This window comes from Drosophila pseudoobscura, chromosome X (genome assembly GCF_009870125.1).
Source record: "Drosophila pseudoobscura strain MV-25-SWS-2005 chromosome X, UCI_Dpse_MV25, whole genome shotgun sequence".
In the NCBI taxonomy this organism is placed as follows: domain Eukaryota; kingdom Metazoa; phylum Arthropoda; class Insecta; order Diptera; family Drosophilidae; genus Drosophila; species Drosophila pseudoobscura.
Window position 1 is genome coordinate 35,779,066 of NC_046683.1, and position 22,021 is coordinate 35,801,086.

A 22,021-nucleotide genomic window follows, 5' to 3' on the forward strand; every position below is an offset into this window, starting at 1 on the left:
GGACACTTAGCTATTGCTTTCGGTTCGTACATCGTCTTCGTTGCAAGGACCGCCTGTCATCATTTTTATCGTCAATATGCCCGCTCTAGGGTAATCAAACATGTCCAGATGGAGTTCTTCCAAGTGGAGTACAGACAGCTGAGCACTGGACAAGCCCTTTCTCAAAAATCCAAGTTGATTCACTACACTCCATTTGTTGACGACCAAGGAATTCTGCGCGTGGGAGGACGCATTGGAAATTCGATGACAACCTATGACGCAAAACATCCCATCCTTCTTCCAAAGGAATCACCAGTCGCTGTTTTAATAGCTAGACACCAGCACGTCACATCGTTACACGCTGGAGTCGAATTTATGTTTCACACGTTGAGACAGAAGTATTGGATCCTGGGAGCCCGTAACATAGTCCGCAAAATTGTATTCAACTGCAAGATATGCTTCCTCCAGCGCAAAGGAACGAGTACACAACTCATGGCTGATCTTCCCGCCTTTCGCGTTCAGCCCACCCGCTGCTTTCTACATTCTGGATTGGATTACGCTGGACCAGTTACCATCAAGACATCAGCAGGTCGGACACCGAAGTTTGGCAAAGCTTGGTTTGCCATCTTTGTTTGTCTGTCCACCAAAGCAATTCATATCGAGCTCGTCAGTGATTTGACGACTCCTGCATTTATCGCCGCTTTCAAACGCTTTTGGTCTCGACGTGGCCCTATATCCGACTTGTACTCGGACAATGGCACAACATTCCATGGAGCCAGAAAGGAACTAACGGAGATGCAACGGATAGCAGTATCTCAAAGTCAAGACGAGGAAATTGCTAATTTTCTGACGAGTCAGGACATCAACTGGCACTTCATTCCGCCATCTGCCCCGCACTTTGGAGGTCTTTGGGAAACAGGCGTACGATCTATCAAACTCCACCTTCGCCGAGTAATTGGTTGCAGTGCGTTAACCTTCGAGGAATATTCAACAATTTTAACTCAGATTGAAGGGTTACTCAACTCTCGCCCACTGTGCGCGCCAAGCGATCACAGCTTGGATCCCCTTACCCCCGCTCATTTTCTTACAGGTCAACCTCACATGTCGGTGCCGGAGCCGTCCTTGTTAGACGTCAACATTAACAGACTGCAGCGTTGGAGACAACTGCAAGCCAAGGTTCAAGGATTCTGGAAACGTTGGAATCTGGAATACCTTACTTCCTTGCAACCTCGCACGAAATGGCAGCAGGAGTCCAACGACATAACCGTGGACACTCTTGTGGTACTGAAGGAGCCAAATCAACCGCCTAGCAAGTGGCTGCTTGGGCGAATCACCGAAGTTCATCCTGGCCAAGACGAGAGGGTTCGAGTGGTCACCGTCAAAACCGCCCGAGGAGTGTACAAGAGGCCTATTACCAAACTTGCTGTGCTTCCCTTGTTCTGAACAGTCGTTCAGGGGGGCCGGTATGGTGAGAAATGAGCCTCGTAGTTTTTAAGTCAATGTTCATGTATATTGCGATTGACCTATTTACACGCTCATGATTGTAGTACACCGCCTAAGTAACTATTTTTACGCGCATAGCTGTGTTGCTGTTTACTCGGGTCCAGAACATAGCTGTAATGTTCTCACACGCATGGCCAGACCCGCAGCTGCACACGCACACAGCGATGCGTTCCGTTGTTTTGCATTGAAACCGTCGCGTCGAGTCTTATCGCGTGATCTTTCAATTCCCTTTTGCTCGACTTCTTTTCGCGGAGTTGATGCAGTAGAAACTTCGAGACGAAGCCGCCCGCACGCATAGTTTGTACCGCCGCAGAATCGAACCCCCCGCTATTCTTGTAGTATTGTAATATAATTGTACTATAACCACCAATATTAAACAATCAATAAATAATAAATAAGCTCAAGATATAAACGATTATACAGTCCACTAATTCATAACCAACAATATAATTCTTTCTCGCTCTGTCTCTCTCTAACACACAGGTTTCATGGTCGGTTTTGCCAATTGCAATATGAGTTCAAGGATCGCAGAACCCATAAGAGCTAGAGCAACCAAATTTGGTATCCACACTCCTGTGATATCGAACCTTGACCGTTTTGTGTCAAAATTTCGCCACACCCCCTTCCGCCCCCGCAAAGGACGAAAATCTGGGGCATCCACAAATCTCAGAGACTATTCACGCTAGAGTAACCAAATTTAGTATCCGCATTTCTGTTAGATCTCACTATAAAACGTATATCTCAGAATTTCGCCCCACCCCCTTCCGCCCCCACAAAGGACGAAAAACTGTTGCATCCATAATATTGAGGATACAAGAAAACTAAATCAGAATCATGGATAATGATCATATCTATCAGATTGCTGAATCTGAATGAGATCATATCATTTTTATAGCCAAAAGGAACAAATCAATTTGCACTGGCCACGCAGCGCCCGACGTCACGCTCAGACTGATTTTCTGTCTCTCTCGCACGCACTCTTTGTCGTGTCGTTTAATATTAGCGGCGTCTGCCGGAGGAGAGCCATACTGACCTAGTATCGGGTATAACTGTAGAGTTGCGGTGTCCGCAGCAACTCACAACGTTCCACCTCGTTTTCTTTAAAATTGTTTATAGATATTCGGTCTACTGTAAGCATTTAAAGGTAAAATATTCATTTGATTGACCACAAGAAACATTCGGAGCCGGGAATCTCGGCCTTTATCCTCAGCGTTGGACCACCAAATTGAAATTGGTCAAATTGGTCGACAAACCGAATCGCAGAATGTCATTGTTACTTGCTAATCTGTTAATTGCATCTAAGTCGCTCAACATTTCTGGCATGGCTTTACAAATTCCAAGTTTTTGCGATGGTTTCTGCAATCATGCTAAAGACTTCCCATCTATCATAGTAATCTGTAATTTGTGCTAAACTTAAAATGTGCTAAGCCCCGTTGGCACAATTTGAGATTTAGTATTTAAATTTCGGCTTTGACTAATGTGTAGAGTCTTTGACAAACATTATAGCAGAAACTCTAGCGATAGGTTACGTATCCCGAACTCCCCTCAGAACCCCATTTATAAAAAATATTAGTCGTCATAAAATTTGATTAGGCTAAGTTAGGTTAGGTTAAGGCGGTAGGCGGGAAGGGGAGATAATCACCTCCCCCCACCCCAAAGCTCACTTGGACCTATAAGAGGTCCATTGTGTTGCCGCATGGGCATGTGCCCCTTCTCGTTGCCTGAACCGTGAGAGCAGACTACTTCAGGTTAACGGCAGTCCCATCCAGAGGCTTGGATGAATTTGGACAAGGTCCCCGTGACGAAAGCGGCCCGAGAATCCGAAGACGAAGATTTCCAAGGGCCGGGCAATGGCAGAAGAAGTGGGAGACTGATTCCTCCTCTTCCTCGTCCCGTCAACTCCTGCAGAAGTTGATATAAGGGATTGACAGAGGCGTGAGTGCCTATCTACCAGTGTCCTGTGATGGCTCGAGTACCTACAAAGCACTGTGCTCTGCTGAGCGCTTTTTTGATCGATGTGGTCATTTCAGTCTCGAGACCCTGCAGGAAACGGTCTGCTGTCATCTTCTTTTTGCACTGTGCTCGAACAATTTGTGCGTGAGAAGCCTGCACGTAGCCAAAGGCATCGCTTCTTGCTCCCTCTCTTCTCCCTCTCTGCTCCCTACTTGCTCTCTCAGCGCATAAATCTCCACATTTGCACTTAGACGAACAAATCGAATTGGATGATAACAGAGGAATCGTAGTACCCTGTATGGCTAGCTCGTCGGCGGCGTCGTTTCCCTCGATGTTCCTGTGGCCGAGGACCCATATAAGGAAGAGATTTTACTGCTCTGCGATCTCATGCAGAGACCTGCGGCAGTCATTTACAGTCGCTGAATTCGACGATATTGAGCCTAAACCTTTAATAGCTGCTTGGCTTTCCGAGAAGACACACTAAATGCATGTCTAGAAGTAGTTTGGAGACAATAGAAATGGCTTCCTTGATAGCCACAACCTCCGCTTAGAACACACTACAGTGATCCGGGAGCCTTAAGCAATGACTGATGTTCAGCTCGCTACAGTAGACTCCGCCTCCCACGCAGCCGTCTAACTTTGAGCCATCAGTGTCCTGGTTCACCCATCTCCCAGTCCTCCCTAGGTGGGATTGATACCTATAAAGGCGTCGAGAGGTGATCACTAGGGATACAATAATCTGTCTTCTCCGGTAATTGCTTTCCACAGTTTGGCTTCTCTCATTCTGAGGGCGGAAAGTGAGATCTACAGGGAGGAGGTCCAGCACGGTATCCAGGGCTTCCCCTCGCCTGGAGTAATGCCCGCCGGTAATGCATAGATCTGCTATGTGTCGAGCTCTTCTGAGTCACCATACTACCACTCCATAAAGTATGATTGGCCGTATGATGTCGGTGTATAGCCACCGAGCCGTATGCGGGGTCATTCCCCATTTTAGACCGATTGCTTTCCTGCATGTGTAAAGGGCCTCTGTGGCCTTCTTTACTCTACCCTCTATGCTTAGTTTCTAATCGAGTTTTCTGTCGAGGATTAGGCCAAGATACTTGGCATTATTGCTAAAGGCTGGCGCTTCTGAAATCTTTTGGGGAAGTGTGCGAGTGCTTGCCTGCCTTGGGAATGATAACGACTTTGGTCTGAAGCCAGGTGTCAGGGATGCACCCGTGGGAGAAGATTCCATCGTAAATTATTTTGAGCCGATTAATGGCTTAATGTCCGGCGTGAATCAGTTGGGCAGGGAAAATGCCGTCTGGCCCCACGGACTTGTAAGGTTTAAAGCTTTTGATCGCTCAGGATGGCAATTGCGACGACAGAAGGAGGTGCGAAGTAGTTGGGTCTGTTTTCATCGCAGCCAGGGAAGTGAGTATTTAGCAGAAGTTTACGCGACTCATCGTCCGTGAAGATCTTAAGAAGACAAGTCGTGGCCTTCCTGAAAAACTTCTCCTCAGATGGGGACTCAGGGAGACCACGACAGAGGTAGTCAGAGTACCGAGTCCAGTTTGTCTGTCTGAGGTTCCGGAATTGAACTAGCTTCGGTAATGAAAAGGAGAATACAGTATCCACGTACCTGTGGTCCGAGAAGGAGTGTTCCTCCAGGACCCCCCAGGATAAAATGTCCTCTGTGTCTCATGAGAGGCAAGCGTGAGGTCCAGGACCTCCTCGCGGTTTTTAATAATGAAAGTGGGGTCACTACCCCGGCTTAATAAGACCATCTGAGTGGTCAGTAGGTAACTGAAAAGGTACTCATCCCTTTCGTTTGTGTCAGTGCTTCCCCACTGGCAGTGATGTGCGTTGGCGTCGCGCCCCACAATTAAACCGATGTCCGTACAGTCTGCGATTGAGGCCCGGATAGGCGAGTGTGGAGGAGTGAGCGCTCCTGGCCTTCAAGGCTCACTGCGGTATGGTCTTCATTGCTGAAATTTGGGAGCACAAATAAGCACGACTCCCTTCTTGCAAGAATGCAGATGCGAATTTTACCTACGGTTTCAGCTGCGCATAGCTTATAGTCTGAACTCCTCAGACCGGAGACCATGTTTCTGAGGATCCAGGGCTCCTGAATGAGGACTATGTCGGCTCCACCCTTGGCCAGATGGAGCAGTTTAGTAGCGCTTGCTGCCTTACAGTGGTGGAGGTTTATCGGTAGGAGCGTCAGTGATATGCCTGAGGCTCACCTCCACCATTGTTGTTTCTAGATCGCTGACGGGGGACTCCGGCTCCTCCACGCGATGTGGCTGGGACCCCTGGCTAGGTCGCTCTCACCGAACGCGTAGTCATCCAGGATGTCGTCCGACATCATGGACGCCGCATCCGACGCCGGGTTGTCCTCCTCACACGAGGCCTCCTCTTTCGGGATCTCTGGCAGCTCCGGGTATGTCTCGACCTGCATTTTTTTTGGCCCTGTGATCCGACTTGTAGGTGGATATGGTAACCTTCTTGTAGCCATAATCCACTACACCGCCCGTCTTTGTGAGGAAGTCTACGGAAAGAGGATGATCTGGCGCCTGTGTCCTTGGATATCCTCTACCTTGGCCACCTTCCAATCGGCTGTAGGAAGGTGGGGGCTGCAGACCTCCAGTAACCTGAGTATCTGCTCAGGCTCTGCAGGCTTAGCCGAGACCCATGCTCGGGCTCTCGGACGGCTGGGGACATCTTTCCACTTCACGGCCAAAGTTGAACCCCTGGATAGACCTCTTTGAGGGCAGCCACCGCTTTCATGTAGTGGGCCGAAGAGCGAGCGTCTTGACAGGCGATGGCTTTCACCTTGCTTGATGCCACCCTGCATCCTCACACTTTGGCCGGGTATAAAAAATCAATGTTGTGTCAGCAAAGGAAAACGGATCGGATCTCGCCGGATCATTGTGCGGGAATCAAATTCATACTGTGTTGCTTACAAATTGGAAGCGGAGAGTGCCAAAATGCAATAGTTTTTTGTGTAAACATATATAAAGCTATCTTTCTCAGATCCCAAATGGGAAACAATGAAATAACTAAGAATAAAAGGAGAGCCGCGGCCCTTGTCGCGTCTCACAATGTTCCCGCTTGTTATACCCGATACTCAAAATGAGTATTGGGGTATATTAGATTTGTGGTAAAAGTGGATGTGTGTACCGTCCAGAAGGAATCGTTTCCGACCCCATAAAGTATATATATTCTTGATCAGCATCAATAGCCGAGTCGATTGAGCCCTGTCTGTCTGTCCGTCTGTCCGTCCCCTTCAGCGCCTAGTGCTCAAAGACTATAAGAGCTAGAGCAACGATGTTTCGGATCCAGACTTCTGTGATATGTCACTGCTACAAAAATATTTCAAAACTTCGCCCCGCGCACTTCCGCCCCCACAAAGGACGAAAATCTGTGGCATCCACAATTTTTAAAGATACGATAAAACCAAAAACGCAGAATCGTAGAGAATGGCCATATCTTTTAGACTGCAGAATCTGAATTGGATCGTATTATTATTATAGCCAGCATCAAGAAAACAATTTCATTTTTTCTCGCCCTGTCTCTCTCTAACACACACGTAGCATAGCCGGCTTTGCTTAGAGTAAAACATTAGCGCCTAGATCTCAGAGACTATAAAAGCTAGAGCAACCAAATTTGGTATCCACACTCCTATTATATCGGACCGAGACGAGTTTGTTTAAAAATTTCGCCACACCCCCTTCCGCCCCCGCAAAGGACGAAAATCTGGGTCATCCACAAATCTCAGAGACTATTCACGCTAGAGTAACTGTTGCGTGACCTTCCATCCATGGCCACAATTATTAGTTATAGATGGAATTATGAATTATGAATTATGAATTATGAAGTCTAGTGTAAGTTAGGCTAGGGCAAAGCGGGAGCGCAATAAAAGCTCGCTCTCTCGCTCTTGGCGAATTCGCCCCGCTTTGCCACCGTAGGATAGCTAGAGTAAGAGATTTGAATTGTGAAGAAAATATAGTTGTTCGCCAACCTTGAAATAGATCGAGCGTATCAAGTTTTTCGCCCCGCCAAATAAATAATTTAAATTACAGCCACCCAAAGTTTTCGGTAACTGATTAGAAAAACTCTTCTAATTTTTCATGGCGCCCCCGGGTGGACTGTAAAGTGAATTATAGGCAACAAAAAACAAGTGACAGTGACACAAGAAATTGCAGTATACATATGCAAACATATTCGTTGCCCGCGTCGTGTGTGTGTGCAATCGGCAATCAATTTTTGTAAAATATCATCGCGTCGGTCGCGCCAACAATAATTTTTGTGCAATTCTGCTACCGCCGAGGGATGCCCTGCGAAAAAGACAGGAAAGTAGCAGTTGGATTCAAAAATCCAAAAGAGGAATCAGAGGTATTTGTGCAGAAAATTGAAGGCTGAGCTAAAGACATTCAGATCTTTCTTTGAGGTGTCTTGTGCTGAATACATTGCACATCGCCTTCAATTCTAGGCACAGACGTATGATACATATATAGTAGAGCTTGATTGCATGCATTTTGTTATTAATTGCATAAATATAACTAAAAACATAAATACATACATACATATCGACCCAAACAGACATACATATGTGAACCGCTATTTGGACGCAACAGTTATACATATGTACATACATACATACATCTTTCGTTTACTGCAATCACTGTCAACGCCAACCCCCCCCCCCCCCCCCCCCCATTTTATTTTGTTCTACCTTTCTCGTCGTTAGAACAAAGTTTGTTCGTTCGTTCACCCAAGCCACGGCGTATAGAAAATATCCACACATACATACAAGCAGCAGCACCGGTGCATTATTTCGTTTTCGCTTTCGCTTCTCCACTGCTGCTTGCGTTGTATTTGTTGGGAGAATTTTCGTTGCCGCTCTTGAGCTTAACGGTGCGCCAAGTGACGTGCTACCCTACATCCAACGGGTATATTGTTTTCGGCTGTTACTTGCAACAACTCTTTCCCTTGATACCTCGTGCATCGACATTCAATTAAAATTCGTTTTCGATTATCGTTCTCGTTCAAAAATTTAAAATTAAAAAAAAAAAAAAATATTAATAATAAATATATAAATAAAAACACAGCCATTATGGCAGAAAAAAGTAAACCCACTCTTGAAGACTTAAAGATTAAGCTCAAAAGTAGAGTAAAAAGCATTCGCCGCTTAGAGGATCGATTAGATCAAGGGTCGATTCCTTTGCAATTACCGGAATTACAATGTAGATTAGATTGTTTGAATGCTTCAATTGAAAAGGCTAACCATTTGCAGGAGCAAATCGAGGATATAACAGGTGATGATGCATATGCAGCCGAGTTGGAAGAGCTGATAATTGTCACCAAAGGAAAGATAATGTCGCTTATCGCCGCCTTTGATGCAGCAAGCGAGACGAAGCCAGTGTCTTCTTCAGCCCCAACTCATGCTAGACTTCCGAAATTGGCATTACCCAAATTTAGTGGTAAACACTCGGAATTCAAAAATTTCATTAGCCTTTTCGAAAGACTAGTCCATAGCGACAACAGCATACCGGTGATCGAAAAATTTAATCATTTGATTTCGTGCCTCTCTGATGAAGCATTAGGAACAATAAAGGCGTTCCAAGTCACCGAGGCAAATTATGAAAAGGCCATGGCTGGCCTAAAACGAGTGTATGACAACGATTATTTGATTTTCACGAATAATATTTCCACATTGTTCAATCTGCCGAGAATGTCGCATCAATCTGCATCATCTCTAAGAACTCTAATCGATACTGTTTCGTCGATTTACGGATCGTTACTGTCGATCGGAGATGATACAACAATTTCGAATGCAATGCTCATTCATCTCGTTTTAAACAGAGTCGACCCAGTGACGAAACAAAAGTGGGATGAACAGCTTACTTATGAGAAGTTGCCGCTTTGGTCCGACTTTGAGAAAGTCTTGAATCGTCGATACCAGCATCTGTCTGCTGAAGAATCGACCAAGCCAAGGCAAGACAAAGTCATGCCAAGCAAGCAACATAATCGCAGTTCATTTGCTTGTTCTTCCACTTCCACCAACAGTAGAACTCAGCAAACTTGTAGCTACTGCAATTCAGGAGACCATGTAGTGTCAAATTGCCCTTCATTTTCGCGTCTCTCGGTGATGCAAAGGTTTGAGTTTGCTAAGTCGGCATCCCTATGCATTAATTGTCTGCGAAAAGGCCACGCTGTTGTAAAATGCAAAGCCAATAAATGTCGAGTGTGCAGCCGCTCACATCATACATTATTGCATCGATACACAGTGTCGGCTAATAGTCTCGCGTTGCCACCACCCCAAGAGAGTCCTTCTCCTCCATCAAATCAGAATCAACCTTCCACGTCACATGTTTTGCATGCGACAGCGTTGGACAGGGTAATTCTGGCTACGTCGATCGTAAGCGTCCGAACTAAGAGCGGTGAACACATTCTGGCCAGAGCTCTGCTCGACTCTGGATCACAAACAAATTTCATTACCGAGGACCTCGCTAATCGCTTACAGATCCGTAGAGAGGAGTCCTGTATTAACTTGCTTGGAATTGGTGAATCTAATTCCCAAGTAAAGGATAAAATACACACAGTGGTGAAGTCGCGAATAAATGGTAGTGAGTTCTCCTTTGATTTTTGGATCCTGAAATCAATTTCAGGTTATCACCCTGACCAGTCAGTGAATGTGACTGACTGGCGAATCCCAGAGAACCTACCACTGGCAGACCCTTATTTCTACAAGCCACAAAGAATAGATATGTTAATTGGAGCAGAATCGTTCTTTGAATTATTAGCTGTTGGTCAAATTAAACAAGGTCCTGACTTTCCAACTCTTCAGAAAACCCTTCTTGGTTGGGTTGTGTCGGGAAAATATGTTTCCAGGAGTTCTGCTCCTCAAATTACAAACAGTTTGAGTTGCAGTGAAGAGTTGCTAGTATCCATCGATAGGACCTTGAAAAAGTTTTGGTCACTGGAAGAAATGCCATCTACCAAGAAAATTGCCACACCTGAGCACAAGCTATGTGAAGAACACTATCGTAAGACGACTCAGGTACTATCATCAGGTCGGTTCGAAGTAAGGCTCCCGTTTAAATCAGATCCAAATTGTTTAGGAAACTCCTTTGAGGTTGCGAAACGGCGGTTTTTGTCGCTTGAAAGACGATTGCATCGTGACCCTGAGTTGAAGAAAATGTACTTGGAATTCATGGAAGAGTACCTCTCCTTAGGTCATATGTCTCCTACTGACAATACGATTCCGTCTACTCCACACTACGTAATCCCTCATCAGTGTGTTCTGAGGCCCCAAAGTACGTCTACCAAGCTCCGAGTCGTGTTCGATGCTTCGTCCAAGACGTCCTCACAGGTGGCCTTAAATGACATTCTGATGGTGGGACCTACCATTCAAGAGGAATTATACTCGACACTGCTCCGTTTCCGTCTGCACAGGTTTGCCCTGACTGCTGATGTTAAAAAGATGTATCGCCAAGTGATGGTGAACGAAGCGGATCGGCAGTTTCAGCTCATAGTGTGGAGAAGAGACCCTTCTGAATCCTTGAGATTATACAAGCTCAACACTGTAACCTATGGGACTGGACCAGCCCCATTCTTAGCTATCCGGTGTTTGAAAAGGTTGAGTGAGTCTGCGAAGCTCTCATTCCCTAGAGCTGCTAACGTTATTGGGTCCGACTTTTACGTCGATGACTTGTTGACTGGTGCTGCATGCGTAGAGGAGCTAAGGGCAATTAAGTCCGAAGTGTCTCAGGTTCTTCAGACCGCAGGGTTTGAGTTGACTAAGTGGTTTTCAAACTCACCCGAGATCACCGCATCTGAGAGCACAGCCAAACCCATAACAATCTCGGATTCAGAGTCGACAAAGGCGTTAGGAATCTCATGGTTACCTACTGACGATGCCTTTAAGTTCAAAATTGACAATTCAGTTATGGGTCTCCGAGCGACAAAACGGAACATACTATCGGTGACATCAAAGTTGTTTGACCCCCTAGGTTTATTAAGTCCTATCGTTATAAAAGGCAAGATCCTATTGCAGGAGCTTTGGCTTAACAAACTAGATTGGGATGAGTCGATCCCGCTGCATTTGGAAACAGCGTGGAATAAGTTGAAAAATACACTATCTCAATTGGAAGACATATCCATATCTCGGTTTGTGTATTCCGATCCGATGTCACCGGTTCAAATACATGCCTTTGCTGACGCCTCCATGAGAGCGTATGGAGCGTGCGTCTATATACGTAGCAGAACTGCAGAAGGTTTAAAAGTATCATTGTTGACTTCGAAATCCAAAGTAGCGCCGCTCAAGACCAAAACGCTCCCAAGGCTTGAGTTATGTGCCGCTCACCTTCTCGCAGATCTCTGTCACAGAATCAAGCCCCTATTAAACGTGCCCATTGAACGAGTCGTTTATTGGTCGGATTCAGAGGTAACTCTCCATTGGATCCGGTCTCATCCATCGTCGCTGTCGACTTTCGTTTCAAATAGAGTGGCTGAGATTCAAGAGTGGTCAGATGATGCTACGTGGCGGCATGTACCCACGAAACAGAACCCAGCAGATATTGTCTCAAGAGGTTGTGACGTCGACGAAATCGTTCAGTCAATTTGGTTCGAAGGACCATCATTTCTGAAAGAGGAAGAAGAAAACTGGCCCAAGAACGCTCATTTCGAACACTCCGATGATCTTCAGCTGGAAAAGAGGAAGACTGCGGTCGGGCTGACCGCGGCTGTGCGAAGTTCGGAGCTGTTAGATGTCATCGAGGGATTCTCGTCACATCTCAAACTGCTTAGAGTGTTCGTGTATGTGTTCCGCTTTATAAGAAAATGTAAAGACCCAAGCCTAAAATTCGAAAAAACTATCTCACCGACCGAATACAATGAAGCCTTTTATAAAATTGTCGAAATCGTCCAGCATCACGAGTATCAAGGAGAAATCGAAAAGGTTAGGAAAGGATCTACAATTGGTCCTAGTCTTCAGCGGTTGAACCCATTCATCCATGAAGACACAGGGACTTGGTGTAACTTTTCGTTGTTGCGAGTGGGGGGGCGACTAGCTAAAGCTCCTATATCATACGATGCCAAGTTTCCTCTGCTCTTGACTAAGCGCTCGCAATTCGTGCGAAGCTATATTCGTCATCTGCACCATTCGAATTTTCATGTCGGCCCACGAGCACTTGTGAGCATCCTTCGACAGAGCGTGTGGATAGTGAACGCTCAGGAAGTCTGCCGTCAGACAGTTCGATCCTGTATGCGCTGTTTTAAATGCAAGCCTCGATTGCTGACGCAACTCATGGGGAATTTACCCGCAGATCGACTCCGTGCTCTCCGCCCATTTTCAATTTGCGGCGTTGATTTTTGTGGACCAGTGCACACGACATTGAAAATTCGCGGAAGGCCCCCATACAAGTCATACATTGCGCTTTTTGTTTGTTTTGCGTCCAAGGCGGTTCACCTAGAAATAGTTTCCGATCTAACCACTGATTGTTTTTTGTTGGCTTTTCAAAGGTTCGTCGGGCGCCGAGGATATCCCCAAGTCGTTCATTGCGACAACGGGACGAACTTCGTCGGAGCGAGCCGCCATCTCAGCGCTCTGCGGATCAGGCTCAAGGAGCAGGGAGACGCAATTCGCGACTTTGCGTCAAAAAACGGATGCGAATTTGCGTTCATACCGCCGCGAGCTCCTCACATGGGAGGGCTATGGGAGGCAGGTGTAAAAACTGCCAAGAGCCTACTCCTACGGGCGGTAGGCAGCGCGCTCCTAACCGCCGAAGAGCTCGCCACAGTCCTCGTCGGCATCGAGGCCATAATGAACTCGAGGCCGCTGGGAGCCATCAGCCAAGATCCAAGCGACGGCGAGGCCCTAACACCCGGGCACCTGCTGACAGGCGGGTCGCTCATCGCCCCCCCAGCACTGCGGACTCCGGACCAGGAGAGTCTCAGTTGCTTGCGGCGATGGCGACTTGTCTCGTCAGTCAGGCAAGCGTTTTGGCAGCGATGGTCCCGCGAATATGTCCTGGGGCTGCAAATTCGGGGCAAATGGCACCAGCAGCAACCGAACCTCGAGGAAGGAGACCTCGTCATCGTGGCCGAGGACAATCTGCCGCCTCAGGAGTGGCTCGTAGGGAGGGTCATAGCCACGCACGCAGGAGAGGACGGCATGGTCAGGGTCGTCGAAATAAGGACTAGCACTGGAGCGGTTTTTCGGCGGCCCATACACAAATTAGCGCCGCTCCCCATGTGTTGAAGCCGATGCAGGCGTTCAACGGGGCCGGTGTTGCGTGACCTTCCATCCATGGCCACAATTATTAGTTATAGATGGAATTATGAATTATGAATTATGAATTATGAAGTCTAGTGTAAGTTAGGCTAGGGCAAAGCGGGAGCGCAATAAAAGCTCGCTCTCTCGCTCTTGGCGAATTCGCCCCGCTTTGCCACCGTAGGATAGCTAGAGTAAGAGATTTGAATTGTGAAGAAAATATAGTTGTTCGCCAACCTTGAAATAGATCGAGCGTATCAAGTTTTTCGCCCCGCCAAATAAATAATTTAAATTACAGCCACCCAAAGTTTTCGGTAACTGATTAGAAAAACTCTTCTAATTTTTCAGTAACCAAATTTAGTATCCGCACTTCTGTTAGATCTCACTATAAAACGTATATCTCAAAATTTCGCCCCACCCCCTTCCGCCCCCACAAAAGACGAAAATCTGTTTCATCCACAATATTGTACATTCGAGAAAACTAAAACCGCTGAATCATAGATAATGACCAAATCTATCAGATTGTTGAATCTGGGTCAGATCAGATCTTTTGTAGCCAAAAGCAAGAAATCAATTTGCAGTGGCTACGCAGCGCCCGACGTCACGCTCAGACTGATTTTCTGTCTCTCTCGCACGTACTCTTTGTCGTGTCGTTTAATATTAGCGGCGTCTACCGGAGGAGAGTCATACTGACTAAGTATCGGGTATAAATGTAGAGTTGCGGTCTCCGCAGCAACTTACAACGTTCCCCCTCGTTTTAGCTCAAATTTTGAGCCATACGCAGATTGCCATAGTTTTGATGTCTTAAAAGCTATTCCCTCGGTGGTCAATATTGGCACACTTGATGTATCGCAGGTGGACATTTTGGAGGCAATTGGTGATTTCAATAATTCTAATAAACCCGACTGTGGTGGCATTTCCGCCTTCCTGTTTCGCAACTGTGATGTTGCGTTTTGTGAACCTCTTAAAATTCTATTTACAAATTCGCTGCTAACGGTTCGGTTTTTTGGCAAGTGGAAAGCAGCTACGATTACGCCAATTTTTAAGAAAGGCGCCAAAAATCTCATCTCCAATGATCGACCAATTGCCAAACTCAGCCATGTTTCAAAACTTCTAGAGCGAATCATTGCCAGAAAGATCACCTTCGTCATGAAATCCTACATTAGTCCAAATCAGCATGGTTTTATGCCGGGTAGATCAACAACCACTAATCTCATTGCTTTCAGTAATTTCTGCACTCGTGTCTTTGAAATGCACTCTCTAGTAGATGTTGTGTATACTGACTTTGTTAAAGCCTTTAACAAAGTCTCCCACTGTGCCTTAATAGCCAAGCTGCATCGGTTAGGGATTCATTCCTGCCTGCTCAGTTGGTTTAGGTCATATCTTGAGCGGCGAGAGTATGTCGTATTGATAAATGGAAAGACCCATTCTTGGCTACTTCCGGCCTTCCATAGGGAAGTGCACTTGGTCCACTTCTGTTCTTAATTTTTATTAACGACATATGTCTCAGCATTCAAGCTTCTGAGCATCTGCTTTATGCTGATTTTAAAATTTTCCGATCTGTCAAAACCTTAGGCGACAGTATCCTTCTGCAGCGCGACCTGGATACAGTTGCTCGTTGGTGCAGACTTAATTCGCTCCCACTCAACATTAGTAAATGTTACTTTGTTTCTTTTGGCAAGTGTGTCTTCAATGTGCTGGCCTCATATTCAATAGATGGCCATCGTCTCTTAAAGCAGATGGAGATACTTGACCTTGGGGTCTTATTTGACTCTAGATTTATTTTCGCAGGGCATATGAATTTAATATTGCCGAAAGCCTATGCAATGTTCGGCTTTGTTAAGCGCAATTCATCCCAATTCAAGGACCCATATACGAGGCTAAGTCTGTACGCATTCCTTGTGCGCTCGCGCCTTGAGTACGCTTCCACGGTCTGAAAACCCACCGGGGTCGTTCAAATTTCGCGCATCGAGAGACTGCAAAGAAAGTTTCTGAAAGTTTCTGCCATTTTCCATTCCGATGCCGTCCTATGAGTGCAGATGTCGCCTCGTGCATCTCTCCTCTCTCGAGGATCGTAGGACCATTGCGGCTCAAATATTTATTTATGACCTTTTAGTGGGTAATATCGATTGCCTTGACCTACTTAGAAGGATTAGCTTCACTACGCCCGCCAGGAGCCTCAGGACCCATGCGCCCTTGGCAGTTGATCTGCACCGGACCAATTATAGCTTTCATGAGCCCATCTGTAGGGCGCTTCGGCAGCACAATGCGCTGCCAGCTGGATTACGTTTCGACTTTTGCCAGGGGAAGGGAGCCGTCAGACGGTTGCGTGTGGATTTCTTCCTGTTACACATTTAATTTATTAATGTTAATTTTTGTTATTTGTTAAGATAGAAATAAGTTAGCCTAGCCAGTTAAGGATTTTGTTTGATTCCGTTGGCGAATAATAAATAAGTAAATTCCCGGCCAATAAACATTTCTCCGAATCAACTCAAGCGTCTTACACATACCACCGTGAGCAGTTACAATCGAATTGTGGAATCTCTTAATATCCTCTTGAGTCAATCCGACTGGAAGCCATAGTTTCCAGCTATTTTGGTTACTAGCTTCATCACCCACGTCATGTTCTGTACGGATATATACAAACTGATCTACCACTTTCACATCAGGGTAATTTTCCTGATTGTTTTCAATTTTTAAACGTATCTTCTCATAATCTTTGTCTTTAAAGCAAGATGAGTTTAACTCGACCTCGGGTCCGATTTGTTCAAGTGCAGCTTTATCTGAATAAATTCGCGATAATGCGTGTGGCACGACATTTTCTTGACCCCGTCTATGACTCACGCTAAATTTATAGCCTTGTAATCGCATAGCCCACCGAGCTAGTCTACCACTCAAATTTGGTTGTCGCATTAGCCATACTAAGCTGGCGTGGTCAGTGACTACTTCAAATTCCTGCAACTCTAAGTAACAACGGAATCGTTTGATTACCTCAAGAGCTGCTAGACACTCTCGTTCAGCTATTGAGTTTTTTTGACATAAATGCCACTGGGTTCTTTATTCCTTCGTCGGATATCGGCACTAGCACAGCTCCAATGCCATAGTTACTAGCATCACAATGGACATAAAATTTCTTCTGAAAGTCTGGATTTATTAAGACTGGAGCCATGGTCAATAACTGCTTTAGCTTATCAAACGCGCCTTGCGCAGCCGCCGTCCACTCAAACTTGTTTTTAGTAGACAGAAGTTCGGTAAGGGGGAAAGTAACGTTAGAGAAGTTTTCTATGAATCTTCTGTACAAACCAGGTTAGGCTAGGTTAACCCGGACGGCCCTCAGCGGGGCCACGCATAGGCCAATATGGCCTTTAGTTATCCGGATGGGGGGGTGTATGAACCGTCGCGGGAGTGTTAATGTGGTTTTAAAAGTCCCCGAGAATCGAGGTGTTTTTAGCATAGGCCAGCAGTTCCTGTGGCGTCCTTTTGGAGGCATCTCCTCTTTGCCCTTGAGAGAGCCGGACAGTTGCAGATGAGATGTTCCAGGGTTTCGATAGCCCCAGGTTCCTCACATTTCCTACAACTCTCTCTGTTGGTGATGCCTAGCTTTGCTGCATGTGCAGCAGCCAGACAGTGACCTGTTAGTATTCCCACTAGCAATCTACAGTCCTTTCGTGGTAGGTGCAGTAGGTAGTGGCTAAGTTTCTCGTTGCGCTCCTTGCACATTATCTTCGAGGTTCTGCAGTTGGTGGTACTCCTCCACCTGCTATCAGTCTGTGCTCTAACCTGCTTCTCTAGATCGCCTTGCAGCGTTCTGAGGGAGACAGGCACGTTCTCGGTTTTCCTATTCTCCAGCCCGACGCCTTCCTTAGCTAGAACGTCCGCCGCTTCGTTTCCTTCGATGCCCTGGTGGCTGGGAACCCAATAGATCCGCACTGTCTTTGTCGTGTTTAGGATGTCTAATGCCTCCCTGCTCGCCAAGACACTTCTGGAACTGACCGCGGACGACTGCATGGATCTTATCGCCGCTTGGCTGTCGACGAATAGGTTGACCGCATCGTGTGCTCGTTCTGTGAGGAGAGCGACCTCCGCTGCTTTCCCGATGGCAAAAACTTCTGCCTGGAATATGCTGCATTGGTCCGGTAGCTTATACGACAGCCTTATCTCAGGGTCTGTACAGTAAAGGCCCGCTCCTACTCCTCCGTCCATCTTGGAGCCGTTTGTGTATATATTGATGTCCTCAGTTTTGTCCCTTCCAATTTTCCAGTCTTTAGGTCCCAAAGATGTGGTTGTTTTGACGTCAAGGCAAGTTTGGGGGGTCATGTAATCAGTTGATCTGGTCATTTCCCTGCCGATTGAACTATGCCCGTATCCTTGTGGCGATAGATTTCCTGATGCTATGAGGCGTTGTGCTGCCTTTCCCGCAATCAGGCGAGCGTGAATGTCCAGGGGGTCGATTCCGAGTACAGTTTCAAGTGCTTTTGTTGGGGTTGACCTCAGCGCCCCTGTAATACAGAGCAGAGCCTGTCGCTGATTCTTTTCCACAAGCTTATGGTATGTCTTCTTTTCAGTAGCCTGCCACCACACTAAGGCCCCATACAGCAGAGTTGGTCGCACCACCGAGATGTAGATCCAGTGCATTAGAGCAGGTGACAGGCCCCATGTGCTGCTGAGCATCTTCTTGGATGCATAAAGCGCAATGGTAGCCTTCTTCACCCTTTCCACTACATTGGGCCTCCATGCCAGCTTGCTGTCCAGTACTGTGCCTAGGTATTTCACCTGTGATTTTGGAGTCAGCCTAGTTTGGTCAATTTTTGGGGGGGTCCATATCGGTACCTTGTACCTCTTGGTAAAGAGGATGAGGTCCGTCTTGTCCGCGTTGATACTGAGTCCTACCTCTTTGGGCCTTCCTTTCAAATCTCTTGATGCAGGACTCCACCCTGAGGTGTGCCTCTGTGTGCCCCCTTTACCATGGAAGCAGTGCCCCACTCCGATTGATCCAGACGTTAATTGCAGGGTGTATGTAATTCGCTTCTAGGCGACTTGTTATTGCGGTTGTGGCCACGTTGTTTAATGCTCCTGAGATGTCCACAAATGCTCCCAAAGCATACTTTTTGTTGTGAAGGGCGCTCTCGATGGTGGCTACTAGCGAGTGTTGTGCCGTCTCCACTGATTTCCCTTTACTTTAGGCGTTTTGGTTTGTTGACATCAGTCCCTCTACCTCATTCCTGATGTGCAAATCCAACAGCTTTTCTAGTGTTTTTAGTATAAAGGAGGTAAGGCTTATCGGTCTGTAATCCTTGGGACTCACGTGGCTGCACTTTCCTGCCTTACGGAGGAAGACAACTCTCGAGGTTCTCCATTGGATTGGGATATAGCCCGTACTTAAGCATGCTGAGTATATTGCGAGGAGCCATGGGGTAATAACCTCTTTGGTCAACTGCATCATGGCTGGGAATATCCCGTCCAGTCCTGGTGCTTTTATGCCCGCGAAGGAGTCTATGGCCCAGTGGATTCTCTTAGTGGTTAACAGACCTATGGGAGGGTGCTGTTCCTCGGTTGCTATGTTCTGATGCTCCTTGGCGTCAGTGACCTCGGTGCATCCAGGGAAGTGCGCCTCCATTAGTGCAGTTAGGGCTTCTTTACTGCCCTCTGTCCACTGTCCGTTGTCTAGTTTTAGTTGGCTCTGTACTGTGGGCTGCTTTGAAAGCAGCTTCCGAAACCTAGCGGTTTCAGGCACTTTCTCGATGTTGGAGCAGAAGTTTCTCCACGAGTTCCTTTGTGCCTTACGTATTTCCTTCTTGTAGCTCCTAAGTAGGATTTTATATTCCTCATTGACAATCTCTTCGTTCCTTGAGGTTGTTCCTTTGGAGAGAGAGATCTCGGTTCCACCAAAATGGCTTGGACCACCTCTTCGTTCTCGAGGGTTTGCACGATGCAACTCGTTCAGTAACTCGTTGGATAGGGTCTTTAGGGACTTCTCTATATCCTCCGCGGATTTCACTGAGCCCGGATTCGCGAGCTTCGAAGTAACTGTCTTTTTAAACTTTGTGTTCAGTTTGTGTTCCGGGGGTTTCTATAGACTGTTGTCTTCGAAGGGTGTTTGAATTCGCACTTGAACTGAATGTACTTATGGTCTGAGAAGGATGGTCTTTCGAGGACTCTTGCAAGTGTTAGGTCTAGCACGTTGGATGAGGCCGGACCTATGAAGGTGTGCTCCTCCCCAACGTTTGCTATATATAGATTAGTTGCTAGTATAAAGTCTAAGAGTGACTCACCTCTGTCATTGATGTCGGTACTTCCCCACACATTGTGGTGGGCATTGGCGTCCGTTCCGATGACGAGTTGATAGTTTTTGGTGCCGGCTTCTGTCACCAGTCTCCTGAGTTCGTCGGGTGGTGCGGGTCTGTCGTGAGCCATGTAGCAGGAAGCCACCAGAAGGCGCTTTTCCTCACTTTCCAGCATCACAACCGTCAGGTCATCCGTGCTGTAATAAGACATAAGGTAAGCATGGATTCCCTTTCGTACGAGTATGATTTGAGGACTTTAGTCCGGCCACTGAATTGCCTGTCGCAATCCAGGGCTCCTGGACTAGAGCTATGTCGGCGAGCCCTTGCTCCATGGCAATGAGGAGCTCCGCCGACGCTACCTTGCTTTTATGCAAGTTGAGCTGCAGCACACTCAGCATGGGTGGCTGGCTCACTTGCACCTGACTGGTTGAGTACCAGCGTCAGGTCACCGTCTTCCTCTTCTTCGTCTTTAAGCGCAAGACCCTGGGCGGCCTCCACGATGGACTCGAGACCTAGGTCCTTTTCCACCTCGCCTGCCTGCAGGGTATGCGCGTCCTTGTCCTCAGGGTGGCGCTTTTTGAGGCGCAGGTAGACGCTACCCATGCCCCACGCCATCTTCCCGAACTTGGGGTATAGCAGATCCTCTGCTTCCTTGTTTATTTGGAGGATCACACACTGGCCCCCCTCGTTGGGTAGTGGGCTACCAATGTGTAGGATCCTCCAATCGGTCGTTGGCACGTCCGCGTTTTGCCGCTGAAGGAGCTTCAGCGCTCGGTCTCCCTGGATTGTGATGGGGAAGAGTACCTTCGCCTTAGGCTTGGACGGGATAAGTTCCCGGTCCACAACCTCCAGCTTGGCCCCCTCCCACAGCCCCCCTCCCTCCCAGGATCTTAACCCCATTTAGCCACCCAGCACCATCGAACGTGGGCATAGGGGCCGCGGGGTCTTCTTCCATGTGTGCAAACAGTGCGTCGACGAGACGCGCGTGCACAAGCTTCCACTGTGCCGCTGACATATTGCCGTTTTCCTCGCTCCGGTCGATGAGTGCCACGATCAGATGTCGTTTGGTCACATCGCTGACCTTCGCTTTCGGCTTCGTTAGCTTCTTGGCCGCTTTCGGTGGAGGGGCTGCACTCTTGGGCCCGCGTTGCCGCTTGCTCGCTGGAGTGTCCTTAATGGCACTCTCAGTCGAGCGTTGCCTCTTGGTGGCCATCATCTCCTCCACCTTATTGGCATTCGACGCCCTCATCTGTGGCATCTGAGCATAGTGTAGCCGACCCTCCTCTACTCTCTGCTCGGCCCAGGCTAGCTTGACCTTCTCCTCCTGGGAGATGTCTGCTTTACCTTGCAGCCGGCTTTTTATGTTGAGGGCCGCTTTGTATTGCGCTATGGCCTTCATCCGCTCCTTGGAAAGCTTCGGCCCTTCCCTACGCAGGGAGCTGGTGCCTGGTTCCGGCGAGCGGAGAAGGCTCTCTTCATCCGTCCTGCTTAGAGAGAGCACGCTCTCCAGATCCGTGTCTGTATCGACTACGGCATCTGTGCGGCTCAACTTGCAGGCCACGGAGTGAGTTGTTTTTGTTGTTGTTGTTGACCTGGCCTGCTCCCGCCAAGTCTGAGGTGTGACCGCTGGCGACACGCAGAGAGGACTGCTCCTCCCCGTGCCCGCCGGTGGTAACAGTCACGCTTTCCACTGACGTTTGGGTTGACCTCCCAACCCGTGCTTGCTCCTTCTTCGACTCCATAGTTGGCCCGAGGGTCCATACTGGTTAATATTTTTCGGGGGGACCACCCCCTAGCGTTTTAGGCCTGACCGCCAGGCACCTCTAGCCATGGCCCTGGTTCGGTTCCCCCGACTTTGAATCGGGAAGACGCCGGACCATAGCCTTAGCTAGACACTGCATTACCCCGGACAGAGCAAGCGACAGTGCATTACCTTTGTCCGGGGTAATGCAGTGTCCATTGCCCAGCCGGCTCCCTCGTGGAGGGTTCAGCTAGAGGATTTTCGCCAGCCTCTGTACCAACCAACTAATCCTAGAAACCCTCG

General features: G+C 47.6%; 1 long non-coding RNA gene across 1 annotated transcript; it reads left to right on the forward strand.

Moving 5' to 3' along the window:
* Positions 1 to 7,764: 7,764 nt before the first annotated feature.
* LOC117184975 (uncharacterized) lies at positions 7,765 to 13,076 on the forward strand. Its single transcript, XR_004470456.1, has 2 exons — positions 7,765 to 7,812; positions 12,943 to 13,076. It is a non-coding gene; the product is annotated as an uncharacterized lncRNA (long non-coding RNA).
* The last annotated feature ends 8,945 nt before the right edge of the window (positions 13,077 to 22,021 follow it).